Raw genomic sequence first — 19,147 nt, 5'->3', positions numbered from 1 at the left:
GAAGGGAGCCTTAACCAAATGTCCACATTAGCACTTTTTCCCAACATGGATGCTGAGCCATGGTGCATGTGGAAAAGTATTAAAGTGGAAAGGGAGGCTGAGCAAATTGGTCTTCCCACAGCAGAGACCTAGAGATGAAATGCACCAGAAGAGGTTTATTTATTTTATTTATTTGTTTTATTAAACTTATATACTACCCATCCAGGATGTGTTTGCTCTGGGCGGTTTGACCTCTAGCTCCTCTCACTGCAGATGGTTTGCTGCTGTCGTTGCTGTTGTTGTGTGCCATCAAGTTGGAATGAACGCATAGCGACCCTCAGAGGGCTTTCAAGGGAAGCAAGATATTTAAGGAGTAGCTTCACCAGTTCCACTCCTCCAGTGAATCTCCATGGCTCAGCGGGGATTCGAACCCTGGTCTCCAGAGTCCTAGTCTGTCACTCTATCTACTACATCACACTGGGAATCCCAGATTGTTATCCGTTCTCAAATAGATCGAAGGAAGGAAGGGAGGGAGGAAGGGAGGGAGGGAGGGAGGGAGGAAGGGAGGAATGAAGGAATGGAGGGAGGGAGGAAGAAAGGGCAGGAGGGATGGAGGAAGGAAGGGAGGGATGGAGGAAGGGAAGGAGGGAGGAGGGGAGGGGAGGGGAGGAAAGGAAGGGAGAAAGGAAGGGAGGGAGGGAGGAATGGAGGGAGGGATGAAGGGAGAAAGGAAGGGAGGAATGAAGGAATGGAGGGAGGGAGGAATGGCGGGATGGAGGAAGGGAGGGATGGAGGAAGAAAGGGAAGGAGGGATAGAGGGAGGGATGGAGGAAGAAAGGGAAGGAGGGATGGAGGAAGGGAGGGATGGAGGAAGGGAGGAAGGAATAAAGGGAGGGAGGGGAGGAGGGAGGGAGGGATGAAGGAAGGGAAGGAGGAAGAAAGGGAGGGAGGAATGGAGGGAGGGAGGGATGAAGGAAGGAAGGAAGGGAGGGAGGAATGGCGGGATGGAGGAAGGGAGGGAGGGAGGAAGGAATCAAATTTCTTCTCTTCACCTTCCTCTTCTTTTCTTCCCCTTCTTTGTATTATTATTATTATTATTTATTTAATTTATACCCCGCCTATCTGGTCGGTGAGGACCACTCTAGGCAGCTAACAACAATAAAATACAGTAACAATATAAATAAGCAATTCTAATTAATAAAACACTACAATACATTACATAGAGTGCAAAACAGAAACAGTAAAGAGGGAAGAAGGAGGTCAAGAGGAATATGATGGAAAGGCCTGCCCAAACATCCATGTCTTCAATTGTTTCTTAAATATACCCAGTGAGGGAGTATCTTTAAAGTGTTCTTTTTTTGCGGGGGGGGGGGAATCAGCAATGGCTCCTTCTAAAGAAGCAACTGGGGGCAGGAGGGTTACGAATGAAGAAAAGGCATTTATGTTTCATTTGTTGGTTTCGCTGCTTGGAGGGTGGGGGTAGATTTGGAGAGGCCTCTGCCGCTTCCTTGAGGGTGAAGGAGAATGGGGAAGCTGAATCAGGCCAAAGGTGCTCTTGGCTCCAACGTTCTGTCCCCACCATGGCTGGCCAGATGACTCTCGGAAGCCCACACTCAGGTTACAGTTCTTTTCCCTCTGCAGCCAGCATGGCTGATACTCAGGGAGCAGGAGAGGAGCTGTCAAGGGCTAGAGGTTGCACGTGGGTTGGTAATGTGCAATCAAGACCCTCCTGATTTGTGACAAGCTAATAGTTATGAGAGATGTTCAAGGAGTGGTTTCCCATGGTCTTTCCCCCAAGTTTCCCATCTGAACCCACATCCCCCGAGCCGAAGTCCGACACTCTCTCCACTATCCCACACTGGCCCTCCAAGCACACTCCTCACGCAAACAGAGACCTGCATACCTAACATGTATGTCTGCTTAGGTGTAGGTTCCAACGAGTTTAATGGTGCTTACTCTCATTTCTGTTTATTGATTTAGAACCTTAAACTGTATTTTCAGTATTTTCTAGCAATTAGTATTTTCTAATAATTATTTATTTGATTTTTTTATACCACCTATCTGGATAAATCCACTCTGGGCGGTTTACAATCAAACACGTAGGATTAAAACAAACAGTAAAAATAAAACAAAAATAACGTAAAAATCCAAGATGGGAGAGACGAGAGTAGGAGCTAAGGACTAGCTGGTGGGAAGGCCTTGGCCAAAGGACCAGGTCTTCAGTTTACTTTTGAATTTACTTTTAGGAGACATAAAGCAGTGGGTGAGTCTATTTGCTTTTAATTACTGGGATTAGTTTGCCAAGCTGATAAATTCGGCTCCTAACCTGTGTACTATTTTAACCTCTCTGCCTTTAGGTAAAGGTTCCCCTTGACAATTTTTGTCCAGTCGTGTTCGACTCTAGGGGGCGGTGCTCATCCCCGTTTCCAAGCCATAGAGCCAGCGTTTTTGTCCGAAGACAATCTTCCGTGGTCACATGGCCAGTGCGACTTAGACACAGAACGCTGCCTTTACTGCTGCTTTATGATTTGTATTACTTCTGGGCACTCTTATTACTTGCTCATTTAACGTCTCTAGGCTGCTTTAAGGACATTGGAAACTGACCTAAAACAAATCAGCTGAGGATTGTTATATACACTGATGGGTATGGTCCCTCCAGGGCTTCAACTGAGGATCTTTCTCACCTGGAGCAGGTATGTGTCCTTAAAGGCAGTCCTCCATTTGAAGGGCTGCTGAGGGTTCTCTTTTTGACAGGCTGTTAAGACTAAGTTTCAATTAAAGAGAAAGATCTGCAGGAGGACCCCCTTTATCTGTGGGATTATCATCTGCTGATTCACTTATCCATGGTCCGAAAATATTAAAAGAAAAGAAAAAAACCCTAGAAAAATATATTTCTAAATATGAAGTTTCCAGAAGTGGACACTAGAGGGTGACAGATACCATGGCATGCATAGCATCCACCCTGAGGTTGCCCATCATCCACAGTGAGCACCTGGACAGTAATCTCCATAGCAGGTCACCTGGTCACAGTCACCCCGACTCATGTGAGATATACTGCAATTCTATTTAAATTATCTTAAGGATCATTGCGTCTGTACATTTAAATGAGTGTAATCTGGGGCCAACCTGTTCCCCTTTTTTGTCCTCTTTTGTGGCGAGACAAGTCAGCTGTCGGTTGACCCGTCGCTGGCCATCCTGGACGTACCTTCACTTGGAGGTTTCAGCAACCAGACCCTCAGGCTGTCTCCATGGGGAAACGTGAGCTCCGCTGGGGACCATGGCCCCTCTGATTTTTTTCAACAGAAAATTAAGGGACAAACAATAAAGGTGCCCATCCTTGAGTCAGAAGCCATGCCTCTTCCTTCATCTGGGAATGGCTGTGAATCCACCACAGGTTTTCTTTCCAGTTTTGTGGGAGCTGTCCATTGTGCTGAACCCAGTCTCCAAAATAGGTTTGCCCCCCTCAGAGTAGTCTAAAACCTGGAGTGGATTTGCTGGCTGGGCTGGGCTGTATCAGAGGAATAGCAAGGAATGCATTGAGATGAGAAAGAGCTTCAGAAGAGTCCCTGAGCAGAGCATGAAATCTGCTGTACTGAGATCCAAAGTCTCAGGGCAGGGCAGAGAAGCAGGGGCTGCCGCATTTCTACTGACAGGGGTGTGTGTCGGCTTAAAACATTGGGGGCAGATGCATGTTTATTTTAACTACATTCAGTGCGGAACACATCCCTGGCTTTTGATCCAGAGAACCCTAGAAAGGGTCCCGTCTCTTATTTTCTTTCTATACTTTTGGAAGGTTGGAAGACATGCCTTGAAGAGGGGGCTGATGAAGAGGAGGGACTTTCCCCCATAATAATATTCTTAGAATAATCTTAAGACTGCTGAGCTGGACTGAATCCGACCCATGTCAAGGTGTCATGGTGGGGAATCGAACTCCCAATCTCTGGCTCCACAGCCAGGTATCAGGCAGAGAGGTCTTCATCCTGTTCACATTTGTCAGGATCCCAGCCTCTAACATGGCCTTGCAGGAGGTTGTAGCTGCAGAGGAAGACAGTTTATAGCAATTTAATGGTGTGGCGGTTCTTATCCTATGGCGTTTTGAAATTCAACGTTTAGGGGGATCCACTGAAGCCTTTCCTGTGTTTCGAAGGGAATATGCTACAGCAGTGACTCCCAACCTTGGGTGTTTTGACATTTTCATTCATAATTTTGCTACCCTGCATTTGAGGAAGTGGATTTTCTTCGCAAAAGCTTGCATGGCAGGTTTTGTTTTCAGTGGTCTAAATCACTGGTTCTTAACCTTGGGTTACTCAGGAGTTTTGGACTGCAACTCCCAGAAGCCTTCACCACCAGCTGTCCTGACTGGGGTTTCTGGGAGATGCAGTTCAAAAGCATCCGAGTAACAAAGGTTAAGAACCACTGGTCTAAATAAAGGTATCACCTCTTTTATCTTTGGATTGGATAATCCAGGTGTTCTTGAGACTGCAACTCCCAGAAACCCCAGCCAGCCTAAATGGTGGTGAAGGCTTCTGGGAATTGCAGTCCAAGAACACCTGGATAGCCCAAAGTTGGGAACTACTGCACTATAGCAAAGAAATGTCAGGATCTCACGAAATGGTAAACTCTGAGATTCTGTACAATGACGTCCTGACTCTTAGCAAACTGCTCTACCTGCACACGGCAGATGTCCACTGTCTAAACTAGCTGAATGTGACATGCCAGCATCTTGAGAGAATGTGCTCTTTCACACCTCTTGAAACCTGATTCTTCACTGCAGATGCCCGAAATATCCCCGGGAACCTCGACTTTCAAAGCAGATGCTCTCCCTCTGAGCTCTGTCCGTTCTGTAAAACATGCTTGCTTTTTGGGAAGGGAACGAGACGTTCATTTGCATCCCTTAAAAGGCAACAAATAATCTGAACCAATAGGATGGCAGCAGACAGGTAAGGCGCATGAGCATATTTGCATCTCCTGCCTTTTCTGGATTTACTGGTGGATTGGTAGACTTCCTTCCTGTGTTTCTGTCCGAGGTCACTTATTGCTTCTTCTTTCTCGTAGCTCACTCACATGGCTTCTTTGTATCCGAAGAGAAGACCTGCTTCTCTAGGGTCTTCACTAAACAAGGTTAGGACCCTTTTTCCTGCATTATTTCTGAATGAATTTTTTCTAAAAGCAAAAAACACGAGGTTCCTACTTTCACCTATTTGTGAGTTTCTGGAGTTCTTATTCCCGTTCAGGAGTCACATGCTCAGGGCTAGTTCTCTGCACTCGGCTAACATAACTGCCAGATGTTCTTATGGTGAAATTTCTGCAATAAGGATAAAGTGCAGGATAATATGCAAAAAGGAGTTCACCAAGCCCTGCCAGGCTGCCGCACATGGCAGGAAGACCCTGTTGGCTTGGGGGCTAGGACGGCAAATGCCTAGATAATTTAATTAATACGTCAGAGATGGAGCAAGGGAAAGTCCCTCTTCTGGGTGACATATCCCAAAATCCCCCAGCAACCCTGGCAAAAGATTCTGGGAGTGTTTCCGCAGAGGAACTTCTCCCTGTTCTGATCATGAATGTAAAGACAAATAACAAGTGAATAGATGGGTCTGCAGAGTCTCTTGATACCAGAGGAGACAGACTTTCCCCCCTTAAAGACATCCATTCAGCGTGAAGACGTGGTCCCTTCCTTGTCAGCTCTCTTGGTTGCTTGCCAAGAGTTTTTCTGCTTGGAAATTGCAGGAGAGGAAGCGGAAGAGAAGACGCGAGCCCAAAAATATCCCAACTTATTAGCATGCATTTTTGTTATCTCTTTGAAAGAGATGCTGTGATTCAGCTATCCCATATGGCCTGTGGAACATCCAAACTTGGAACTTATTTATCCTCTTTATTCGTAGCCCACCATTCCTCTCCCCACAAGAGAACCCTCCTGCTTTGCCCTCACAATCCCCCTACGACTCAAATTAGGCTTCCCCATAGACCGAGAGACAGGGTTGCCTAGCAACAGCATCCCATTCTTTGAGATTTCGGAACCCATGTGGTATCACAGGAATTGAGGCTTGTGGTGACACTGAAGCAGGGCAGGCAAAGGCTGTGGGGATAATAGAAAAGAACCGTGGTATCAGCAGGAGATTGATTCCAAGTGCCTCCCCCCCCCCAGCAGATACTGGAAAACGCGGAAGGATGGAACACTCTACATTGCATGGTCTTTGTCTCCCTCTAGTGGCCAGAAATAGATATAAATAGGTGTTTCTGGATTATCTTATTTAGTATTTTTAGCCAGTGGGTAAGTGAATCAGTGGATAGTGATCCCGTGAATGGGGGCCAACTGTAGTTCTTCTAGCCTAAATGATAGTAGAAATGAATGAATGAACAAACCCCCTCTTGCAGGTCTGCAGCAACAAGAAGGCTCAGGAGTCATGATCCTTGTTCTCTCCTTCCTACCGTGCTTCCAATGGCTCCCATTCTCTCCTCGCCCTTCTCTCCTCAACCCTACGTTCTTTCTGCGCCACATTTGCACAAGTGTGCAACGTGGGCAAAACCCTTCTGCACTGAGCTTGTGAGCCCTGGCTCCATCTACACATGGAGTAGACGTGGACACCTTGGCTTTAAACCCATCTGATCCATAAAATTCAACTTTCCCTGGAGCCGCTCATCCTGAGATTTGTTTCCCTCTCTGGAAACCTGTGGAACCCATAGCAGATCTGTGGGGCTGCAGCAGCCTTATGGCAGGACTGTGCCTGGGCATGCCCCCCTCCCCGGTTGGCTTCACTTCTGAGCAGGGATTCGAACCCAGAGGTCCATGGTCCATGTTTGCTATGCACAGCACGGTAGCAGTGTTAAGTGCAAGGAGAGCTGGTGATTTTGCATTTCCAAAATAGCATCCTCTTTAGGTATATTCCATTCAAAGTTTGAAAACACTGCAATTTGGGAGGGGTCTATATCTCCACGAAGGGACGTGGCGGCGCTGTGGGCTAAACCGCAGAAGCCTGTGCTGCAGGGTCAGAAGACCAAGCAGTCGTAAGATCTAATCTACGCGACGGAGTGAGCTCCCATCGCTTGTCCCAGCTCCTGCCAACCTAGCGGTTCGAAAGCATGCAAATGCAAGTAGATAAATAGGTACCATCTCGGTGGGAAGGTAAACAGCGTTCCGTGTCTAAGTCGCACTGGCCATGTGACCACGGAAGATTGTCTTCGGACAAAATGCTGGCTCTGTGGCTTGGAAACGGGGATGAGCACCGCCCCCTAGAGGTGGACATGACTGGACAAAAATTGTCAAGGGGAACCTTTACCTTTTACCTATACCTCCACAAATGCCTCTGCAAGTTCTCATTCAGTTCCACTTTCCCATGGGGCTGTGAAATCCTCCAGCCATGCCTCATCTTCGTTTCTCCAGATCATCAAGGAAAGGCCATCTTACAAAGGAGAATTGATGCCAGGGGTGCTACACCTGCACTCCAGGTAAGGCTTAAGCAACCCCCAGAGATGCTTCATGGTTGACTCAGTCCTAAGTTGACAAAAACCAAGTCTTTCCAGGGCTTCTGATGTCACTCACTCCTTGCAGTTGGATCTGCTGGTCTCTTGCGTTTGGCAGATCTCTGCCCGCTGGTTCTTCTGAGCTCAACCCATTAACTCCTAGACTGCTGCTTGACTTTGGGTGCCCTTTGCCTGCTTTATGAGATTTGCTGGTGGGACTTGTTCTGATCTCAGCCCTATTCGTTGACTCCACTTCTACTGGTTGTGGTTGCATTCCCCAGTACTGACCTCAGGTGTTGACATCTTACCACCAGGACTGTCCCATCTCAGACAAAAGACAACCACTCACTCTTCCTCTTGCTACTTGTGAGTAGATGTATCTTCTTCGGGAAGCTTCTTGGCATCCCTTGTCACTTTGGCAATGCACATGTTTCCTAGCAGACGGCCTACGAGAGGCCACAGATGTGAACTTAATGCACGCTTACCACCTCCTGCCCTATTGCCATCTCTGCTGCTAGGGGTAGGCACACCTGGCTCAGCATGGCATGTGGAACAGGGGCCACCCAGTTGCCTCTTTCAGAGCCATGGTGGTGGATGTAGTGGATAACGTGTTGCCCAGGAACTCTAGAGACCTGGGTTCAAATCCCCACGTGGTCAAGATCTGTTCTCGATCATCTCAGACTGCAGAACAAACAACAATGGGCTCAAGTGAAAGGAAGCCAGATTTTGGTTGAATATCAGGAAAAACTTCCTAGCAGGTATGCTTTGATTGTATTCCTGCGTTGAGCAGGGGGTTGGAAAAAGCAGGGGGCCTTGTAGGCCCCTTCCAACATCACTTTCCTATGATTCTACGGAAACCTCACTGGTGTGCATGTGGTGGCAATAAACTCCTCCTTAAACATCTCACATCTCTGAAAACTTCATTAGGGTTTCCCGAAGGGTTGATGGCGTGTACCAAAACAAAACAATTACAATTTTAGGCTCCTGAGGAGAAAAGCCTTCTTCCTCTGGGATCTGTCCTATGAGGGTTACTACACATAGAGAACTCTTTGCTGTCTGTGTATGTTTTCAAGCATATATGAAGCAAGCTGCAGTGTAATTGTAGAAGGGGTAGCCGTGCTAGTCTTTTAGGTAAAAGCAAAAGTCAGAAATAAGAAAAATAAAAGAACAAATAAAAAAAGAAAAACAGGGTGTCACCTTAAAGACTTTTATATTCTTTAATGTGAACTTTTGTGGACAAGTCCACTTATCCAGACCTAAGGGGCTGCTGGAAACGGAGAAATGGCTTCACGAACAGACGGCCAGCCCCCAGGGGTGAAGGCAGGACAGATCCCCTTCTCTATAAAACCAGCAAGACAGTAAATTCACTCCCCCCTCATTGCCTGGCAGGATGTAATTAGAACAATAAAGGAAACAGGAGAATTAAGACAGGGAGGTTACTCTTGAGGCGAGAGGCTTTTGAAACCACAAAGCTGAACAGAACTATCCATGGCCGGAATTGCACGGATCAATGCTGATAATCACAACAGCAGGACGCCAGCGCTTCGGCAACGGGCCTGGAAGCTGGTTGGATTCTCGGAACGGTAGCCCAAAGAATGCTTTTTCCAAGCCCTGACTGGAAGACCCATGATAAGGCTATCAACTGCAAGATGGTGGCCCAGACTCACAAGACTGAGAGAGGACATTGTTGCAGATAGTGTATTGCGGGAACAATTGAAAAGACCCAAATAAAAGAGAATAATTTTTATATTACTGGGTAAATGTGTTTTTTTAAACCTCCACCTTTCTCTCACAGATTTAAGCCTGATGATGAGTCCAGACTATCGGAAGTCTCGACATCTTGTGGCCACAGCTGGGCATGTAAGGAGAGTGAAACTCCCTTGAGGACTAGTGCGTTAGGCCTAAAAGAAGTGGGGGACTCCAGTGGAGAAAAGGCACATCACTCATTCATGGGGGTCACCATTATGTTGAGGGCAACTTGACAACAATCTAAGTAACGATGAAGCTGAAACACACTGGTAGAAAAACAATGCGACAATTAATGTGTTTCATTTGCATAGCCTGAAATAGCCATGTTGATCTGCAGAAAGAGCAAATTTACAAATTGTTCGAATCAGACTCTAATTTGCTCAATATGCCGAACAAGGTACCTGGATTTGGAGGACGGGCCTACGGCGACCCTCGGTGAGCCGGGAGAGGCTGCCGGCACTTTAGGGGAGAACGAGGAGGGCCACACAATACACTGGAAGAATTCAGCCAAGGTGCCCTGTGTGGTGTCATTCAGCTTTTGCACAGTTGCACGGTGTTGAGTTTAGCTCATGTTAAAACGTGAAAGGCAGATGCCGAAGGAGAGCTGGCTTAAGTCTGAAGCCGGGTCTCCACCCACAAGAAAGGCTTGCCGGGACCTCGGATGCCTGCAGAGCAATGGTGTGTGCTTGCTGGGCTCCTGACCTGCCGGCTGGGAGGTCCTGTACGCAGCTGGTTTGCCACTGAGAGAGCAGACGGCTGGACTGGATCCAGGCCATTGGTCCGAGAATGATCCTGTGAAGCTCCTGCAATCTCCTTGTTCCAGCCTGACCAAACAAGGACATTGTGCACTAGGCTGTATATCAAAATCCAATTTCCCAGATGAGAGGGCAGGGCCATTTATATTTTCTAGCACAACCCCCCAACCCCACTTCCGCTGTCCAATCTTGTGCATGGTGCCCACTGTAGACAGCAGCCACCGCGTCCCAGTTTTTCACGAGGAAGGAGCACGCGCTGTTATTATTGCTATCCAAATGTTCTGGAAGCGCATCATCTGGTACGGTCTTTTCTCTCCCGGTGTGCCGTCATGGCTCTGAGCACTCCTCTCTCTCCACTCGGAAGCAGAGCAGGAGAAGTCCACTCTGCAGGCAGCCGATGAGCGGAACGGCCATTTCAGGTCAAACGCTGTGAGGACATCAGCGGCTCTGATCATTTTGACTGTGTTGGTGACCACATAGAAGGTTGTCGCTTAGTGCAGTGGAATAATCCGTGCTGAGTGAAATGACTAGAAAAGGGTTTACAACTTGTTTCTAAAGAATTCCGAGGACAGGGCGCTTCTGAGTACACACAGAGTAATGTGCCTCAAAACACAAGGAGAACCTGCCATGCTCCTTCCCATAATAAAACTTAAGGACAATGGCTGTCTGAACCTGTGCGGAATGCACGCATAACATCAGGAAAGGAGGTGAGCCAATTGATCGATACCCTTCATTCAGGCTTTATTCCAGCGGCATGAATTGAACTTTTCGGAATGCCTCTTCACCCTGGAGGTTGCCTGGGGCAACAGATGGAGCCTAAGAGGAATCCTTTCCCTTCTCCAAGGATCAGAATTCAGCTTTGGGTGCAACAGAGTTGAAAACGTCCAATCACTGAAACGGGGTTAAAGCAGAGTCGTGACGCTGGCTAGCGGATATCCAGAAAAGGGGACTTTTGAATGCTCTGGGGAGATGCTGGCCATCACATGTTGAGGCAGCAAATTCTGAAGAACGACTTCCTTTGCACTATCGAGAATCTGTTAGGCCAAGACTTGGAACTAGCGAGATCTGTGTCTTAGTATTACCAGAGGAAGGATCCCCCACTTTCTCTCCGTCACCCTGAATCTTATACATCTCTTTAGTGTATCCCCCCCGCCCCCCGCCCCCCGTGGCAGTCATCGTTCTTCTAATCTGGGCTCGAGGATGAAACTCCATCCACACCTGGAGAGCCATGAATTTTAAATTTATCAACCCATTCTCCAGCACAGCTCTCAGACTATGGGGAGCCTTCGCTTCTGAGTTGCAACCTGGTTCTATTTTGACTGGTTTTAAGTAGGGAGTAAATATGTACCTTTTTAGATCAGCTTGTGATAGCTAACCTGCTCCATGGTATTGTTTTAACTGCCTCCTTTCTGCATTTTAATTTGTCTTTTAATGCATTTACAGAAAGACCGGTTATATGATTTCAGGCTCAGTTTTATCTGCTTTTATCCTTTTAAGAAGTTTGTAAGCTGCTTCGAACCCTATCTTTTAGTGGAGAAGTCGGGCTATAAATGCAATAAATAAACAAATACACTCCCAAACACCCTCCGCTCGACCGAGTCCCTCTAAGTGCTAGACAACACCTCCCATCCGCATTGAATGAGACACATGGACCTTGTAGTCAAAACATCTGGCAGCCAGAGTTAGGGAGGCCCACTCTAGCACTCTGCCCTGTTCCCTTCGTTTTACTGAAAAGTTTTCCAAACCTGCTCTCTGAATACATTCCTTTTTGCATGCTAGCTTCCCCCCTCCCTCCTTTTTTACACACATCATATGTGCTATATTTCCAACTCTGCCTTATTCCCTTCCAAACTTGCCTCCTGGATAAGGTCCACGAAAGCTCACATTAAAATATAGTGGCTAGTCTTCCCAACAATTTTGCCTTCTTCATTTTGCTTTTGGCCTGATGCGCTAGCAGAGACCAACGCGGCTACCATCACTTGAACTCTCTTCTTGCTCTGTTCTCAACAACCCTCTCTAGTCGATTTCCTGCTCCTGATGTATTTTTTTTATATGTGCCTTTTTGCTCTTAATGTTCTCGGTCATGTCCTGCTCCAGCTTTTTTTTTTTTTTTGGCTTGCTGGTTTGTCTTGTCTTATCTGAGTATAGCTGCCCCTCCATCTTACAATCATTTTTTGTTCTCTGATGTTGGACAAAACGGAAGGGATTCCAAGGCCAGATGGTAAAAAAACTGGGAAAAGATGAAAAAGCACTTAAAAGCCCAAACATTGGGCTACGTGTTTTAAGCCCCGGAGATCTGCCGTTAAACTCAAGTTTTGCAGGCTCCTTCCCGGGGACGTTGGCCAGTCTTTGGGTCTGGGTCCCGAGTCCGAGTCTTTGATACCAAGTCTTGATACAAAGTTGAGTTTTTGGTACCAAGTACCAAGTTCAAGTCTCTGTTAAAAACAAGCTCCCCCCCCCGAAAAAAAGCGAGGGGATTGGTGGGTTCCGGCTCACGAGTGGAGCTTGTGTAATTGACAAAAAGCAAAAACAAACATAACAAAACCAAGTGGAGTCGCTGGTGGGACTTAAGTGAATCCCGAAACTCAAGTCCGCAGAAAGGGATCCCAGGTTTTACCCATTTTTATCCTTTTAAGACGTTTGTAAGCTGCCTCTTACAAACGTCTTAAAAGTTTGTAAGAGGCAGCTCCTCCTGCTTGCTTGTACACAGGTAGGTAGGTATGTGGCTGGTTGTTCTGGAAGAGAGCCCGTGTTCGTGGCTGCCTCCCCCTCACACACAGAGCAGCGAGGGCTCAGCCGCGCTTCCTTGAAGGTTGCTAGAAGCACGGAGCGGTTTGCCAGCTTGTCTTTCCCCCCAGCAAGCGGCAGATGGCGTCCTCTTGCCGCAAATCAGGTCCTCGGATGTGGAAGGCCAAAGAGATTCGCAGTAGAGAAAAGCATTGGCTGCAATCCCAACAAACAAACTTCAGGGACAGGTTGGGGTAACGTGTACACCACACTTTAGCCAGTGCGGAGTAAGGGACAGTGTGTCAGACAAAGAACTCAAGGAGACCTGGGTTCAAATCTCCACTCATACATGAACCGCTCAAGGATGTGGGCAATGCTAAAAGCTGCACCTCAAAAAAAACCCTAGTAGGATTTTAAGTTTGAAGCAATACGATGGTGCATAACAACAAATATTTTGGGCATCTCAAAAGAAAAGCAAAAAAATAAAGATCTTCAAGACTTAAGCGCTACATTTTAATGCGAGCTTTTGTGGACAAGCCCGCTTCTTCAGGGAAACGTTCATCTATGTTTTGAAAACAAGTTACTGATTTTGAAGGAATTGGATGTTAAAAGTATCTCTATGCTTAGCTGATTACCATATTCCCTGTTTATCCTGATCTAAAATTTAAGAATAAACTAGATAGATAGATAGATAGATAGATAGATAGATAGATAGATAGATAGATAGATAGATAGATAGATAGATAGATAGATAGATAGATAGATAGATAGATAGATAGATAGATAGATAGATAGATGTTTGTGTGTCTCTTTTGGCTATTTTCAGATAACTTTGGTACACCTAGTTATTTAGACCACTGATTCTCTTTTGGGCCCAGTTGTTGTTGGACTACACCTTCCAGATTTCCCCTTCACTGGTTATGCTGGCTAAGGCTTCTGGGAGTTGAAGTCCAAGAACAACTGGGGACCCAAGGCTGATAACCACACCCAATTTAGACAGTAAGAGCAATTGTCTTATTGTGAATCACGACCAGGTGCCTGTAAACCAAAGGGTATTCTCCCCTCCTTCCAGGTCCCTGTGGCCAACCCAGAGCCATGTTACATCATATCAGTTCCCTATAGTCCTTCCTCCGTCTGTCTTTACTATTCATTATGGAAATAGTTTCTGGTTTGAAAGGTTTGATAATAAGCCCTCTTTCTTTCTGCAAACGTTTTAATATAGCAACAATAATAATCTTAGAACTGCAGAGCTGGAAGGGGCCCTCTGGATCATGAAGTCCAGCTCCTCTCAAGGAGACCCAGTGGGGAACTCGAACTCCCAACCCTCTGGTTTTGCAGCCGGAGACTGAGAACCACTGAGCTACAGCAAAACAAAACCCAGTTCTCTCTTCACAATCTTTTGAAGTGACCTAAATTGGTCTTGTGTGGTCCGTACACATGCCCTTTCTGATCTAAATAAGATTCCCCAAGAGATATAAGAAGCAAAACTCTATAGCCTAGCAGATCTAGAACTGAAACAGCACCCCAAAGCAACAGATGACGTTCCTATATATATATAAAAAACTGGAATGTTGGCCAAACCGTTAAACCAAGGACATGAATGCGAATGACGTAGGCCAAGAGGCCCGCTCCATATATCTGGGAAGGAGAACCGTTGCAAAGAGAGGTCTACTGGTTTATTTTCTTTATTAAAATACAACCAAGTTCCTTACACAAATAAAGGAATTTCTGTTGTTTTCCAAGAAGCAATTCTTTTATCAAAAGAAAATCGTTCACTTGAGAAGCAAATAAGAAAGAAAAGAAAGTCATCAACACTAGCAGAGAGGCATGCGTTTTCAAATCCAAGCAGAGGAAGCGCCACGTAAAAAGATCACTCTCTTCTTCCTCATCTCCAACAGAGATGTTCTCACGTCCTGCTGCTCTGGGCCACTTTAAAAATCAGCGCCCATCGCCGACCTCCAGGCTAACTTAACAAGGAACCCCGCTCCAAGTTTCACCGTGAAGTACGGCAAGAACAGGGTGAAGCTACAACCCTAAGGACCACAAAGCAATCAACAGAACGAACGCCCCAACTTGAGAGCCAGGTTATGGAGGTCAACCTCATCCTTGTATCTCCGCCAAGCATCTGGTGGTGCATTCTTAAAGATGTTCTGCACACGAGATCGCTTCTCGGCTGGTACCACTGGAAGGGTACACCCATGCAGGACAGATGAACTTCACGAAAGACACAATGGTTAAGGAGAGATTGGCTCACAGCTTTTATTCCACATGGCCACCAAACGGGAGGGGAGGGGGCTGGGGAAGGGACACAACTTGCGTTGCCGTTGAATTTGGACACGGGAAAGGGATTTGCACCAAGACAATGAGTAAACCCAGAACAAGTCACAAGTAGATTTGGGAACTCTTATGCTAGCAGAATTATCTTCTGGCTGTCTTAGAAAGGACACCATAATTTGGGTAGGGTCCAAACGGTAGAGAGATGGGGGTATCATAAAACACCTTAACAAGGATTAAAAATGATTTCACCTCACAGAGGATCATCAAAGTGACTAGATGCTTTAAAAAGATGCCAACATGGATTACCACAGGGAGGAGCTGCCAGAGGTGGGGCAGGAGAAGGAAGAGGGAGCGAGCCCCGAAGGCTGTCAAATTTTTGCATCTGCTTCAGGCATTTGTTCCTTCTTGATAAGTAGGGGCTGTAACCTCTTCATGCAAATCTTAGGGTTACAGTTTAAAGTTCCATTCAGTTGTACACACTAAACCCAATTGTTTTTGACCCAGAGAAACCAACGCAAGCAGAGCTTTTCCTTGGGACCACTCCAAAGAATTGTGATTAAAATAAAGTTTAAGGTATAAGCAGTTGGAACAGGGATGCTACCAGGTTAAATTTGTTAAAATATATTCAGGTATGAGATTCCCCCCACCACCCCGCTTTTTTAAAATAAACATCCCCGGGAACAAATCTGAAAAACTCAGGCATTCTGAAACCGTTTCACGCTTAAAGTGGGTATAAATTAATGGGCGGAATCCTATTCGCTACATCCATTGGTGTAACTCGGTGTAAAACCCAGCGGTGAATTGGAATAAGTAAGTCATTGGCTGCTACTCGTGGAATTGCATTACCGCATGTACAGTAGCAAATCCTTACACTTTCATCATGATGTGTGGCAATTTGCCACTGAGTTTTACACAAGCAGAGCCACACCAGCATAAATATGTAATAAGATTCCAGCCAATCATTAGAAGAATATTGTCTGCCAAATAAGTTTGACAATTATACAATACGGTTGGTACCCTGAACACTGGTAAATCAAACAGCTGTGAACCTTGAAAGAGCACCCACAGCTATAAGAGCGCAATGAAAGAAATTTCCAATAACCACAGGTCCAAATACTGGGTGGAATTGTGATCTGGCTCTATATCAGAGTCTACTACACCAGTATAAAATAACGACTGAGCCAGATCCTTACACTTCTGTTGAAATGTAACTGGAATACAGATGTGAAGTCCCAAACTCCCAATCACAAAAACCCAGATTTCATAGGGATTTTGGAACCCATCTACATCCCACCCACCCCCGGAAGTTAGCGTTTTCAGGCAGCGCTCCTGTAGACTGGAGTCGGGCAAAAACTGGAAATTTGAGATCTGGCTTTAAATTGTTCAAAGCAGAAAGGTATGAAAAGCAAGGTCTTATGGAAAGATAAAAAGAAAGGAAAAATTCACTCAGGGAAACTCTGTGACACCATTGTGCGTGTGCACACAAATTTTCCTTCACTCACAGTTCACACGAGCATTAAACCAGAGAATGGAAGAGGGGGATTCTCAGGGGAACACCCACCCACAACTAGCGAACAGAGTTGTGTGGAAATGGCAGTTTGTGCATTTCACGGTTCCAGCTATGAACGAGACTTCAGGATCAAGCTATATTTAGATAACCCGGCTTCAAGCCAAGGGTGAAAACAAGAGAAGCTTGAAGGAAACTAGCTCGGATTAATGGGTATCAAGACCTAAAAGGTCAACTCTGTCACTCCAAAGCTTGTCTGTTTGCGGTTTTGCAAAAGGATCACTTTACGGTGACCAAATACCTCGTTTCCTGTGTCATTGCAAGGAGTCCACCCCGGATAAATTTGTTAGCTTGGTCCATGTTTGGGGAAGGTTCAGAGCATCCTTTCCCTTACCATATCAAATACTAGTTTTTTTCCCCCCTATTGGTCCTTTCCTAGGAAATTTCCACTTTCATCTCTGTGGGGCCCTGGAAAGAAAGTCGTTGGGGAGATCAGCTGAAAATGGACCAGCTTCTAAACAGATGTTTGCTGAACTGTTCCATGTACACCAAGGCATACAGGGCAGGAGAGAGTGGCTACCGATCATCAGAAAGTGGAGGAAAAGTTCTTCCCTCAAGTCTCTGAAGACAGAAAGGAGTGATTTGTGCAAGGATTTAGTTTTCTTTAAAAAAAAACACACACAGCAAGGTTTGGTTGTTCACTCTGTCGTGAATTCATGGGAACCGCCGAAATCCGTTGCAAAGGTGTTTTTTTTGTTATGCCTCACTATGACATCCTCTCCCAAAGTTCGCAGTGCAGAAGGACCATTCTGTAATGTGTTCTATATTTACAACATTTGGGCAAGAAAAAGATTGCGCTTGAGACAGTTCAGTGCCCACCCACCCACCCAAGGGTGTATTAATTTAATAAATAAAAGTGTTTCTTATGCCCTGCTGTTGTATTCTGATTAAAAAGAAATAGACAGGCAGATGTGATTTTTGGAATTCATGCCTTGTAAAGGTCAGCCAAAGCTGCTTAATAAACCAAAAGTGGCCTACACTGCAGGGCAGCAGTCCCTTATTCAAAGCGCTCTCCATTCTCTCAGGAGAAGGAGCAAACACCTCGGCCGCCTTCAGCTGTAGTAATAAACTATAGACTGCACTGTTTAGGTGGAGCTCTGAACAAACCTTTGTTCTGCGCACAACGGCACATCTGCGCAGGGGGGCACAATGGTGCATTTACTGCCGTTCTCCCCAACATGGTCCCAATCCAGGTGCACGGATGCCTATCATCCCCAGGCAATCTGGCTTGAGATGAGGAAGGATTTTGTCTCTCAACCTACCTGGATGGTATCATGTAGGGGGGAAAAAAAATCTGATTTACGGTGTCAAAAGAAAATTCAGCTGTTCAGCTTGGGAATGCTTCTCCCCCCCCATTTTTTTTGTGTGTGGCAAACTTTGTTCCTATTACAGTGAGTGAAAACATCCAACTGGCCTTTTTTAAAAAAAGGCATTTATAGCCTCTTTGGACAAGTGAACGGTACAAGGACACCTTTGTCTTCCTCATCCCGCCGCTTTTGCAAAACACACAGCACAAACGACAACGTCAAAAGGAAACTGTCAGTCTACAGAGCTTAAGGTAAATGCACTTGATATTTACATTCTCACCGTCTTAACCTTCACAGTGGTGCTAAAGTGCTGCCTGTGTGCGCTCCCCCCCAAAGACACACTTCCGTCGCTGGTCTGTTTCCTGGTAACCTGAGCTGAGGTCAGCAGAAAGAGCAGGCAGGGAGGTAGAAGCACCCCCCCGCCCGCTAAAGCAGGAAACAAGGGGAGAACAAGGGGGTCTGGGGAACATCCCGGCCCGATTTCCTTCCGACCCAGTATCTGTTTTGAGAAAAAACCCGCTTGCCTTTTGGTCTGCTACCGATTCGTTCAAGGACGACGTTTGAACATGGAAGGCTCCTGGCTCCTTGGATTGGCCTGCTGTGTGGTACACCAGGCTCCGGATACCGAGAGAGGATAAAGGCACGCCTCGGGGATAACGTATGTCGTGAAAAGAACCGAGGGAGTAAGCTTTGGCCAGCCAGGTCTAAAGAGAGAGTTTCAGCAAGACTCACTTCTGCTGGAACTGCCAAATCGCCAATGTGGGGTTTTTATGCTACACCGGGGGTCTCGAACGAGCAACTTCCATGAACTGCACCAGAGCAATACTTGGGGACTCTTCCCTGAGAACCATGGATATAAAAGCACAACTGGACTGCACAGAACCTTTCCTTTAACCCCCCCCCCCCCAAAAACAACCCCCCCCAAAAACTAAAAAAATAAAATAAAAAGATAATCAAACTGGAACACTTGGAAAGCTTCTTCGAGCAAAATGAGGTCTATTTCCTTCGAAATTCCTATTTATATACATTTCTTTCTGTCTTTTCTACATTCAGCTTTGCAGGTTAACCTAGCCTGTTTGATGATGGCGGGGAACTGGCGCCTCCTCAGAGGCTGTAGGGTGGTGGTTCCCATCATCTTAGAATAGTCATCATGCCAGTTGGGGGCTGAGAGGAGTTGAGAGGCTAAACATCAGGAGCGGGGGGCTGAAGGTCCCTTGTCTCTGGCAGAAGACGGGAGGACTGATTCTGTTTGCAAAAGCTCCTACCCTCTGCCATGCCGCTCTGAGATTCTGCCAAGCGCCGTGGTGGGAAATTCACAGATCATT

This window comes from Pogona vitticeps, chromosome 5, assembly GCF_051106095.1.
Source record: "Pogona vitticeps strain Pit_001003342236 chromosome 5, PviZW2.1, whole genome shotgun sequence".
In the NCBI taxonomy this organism is placed as follows: domain Eukaryota; kingdom Metazoa; phylum Chordata; class Lepidosauria; order Squamata; family Agamidae; genus Pogona; species Pogona vitticeps.
The sequence above is the reverse complement of the archived record's forward strand: the minus strand, read 5'-3'. Positions refer to the sequence as shown.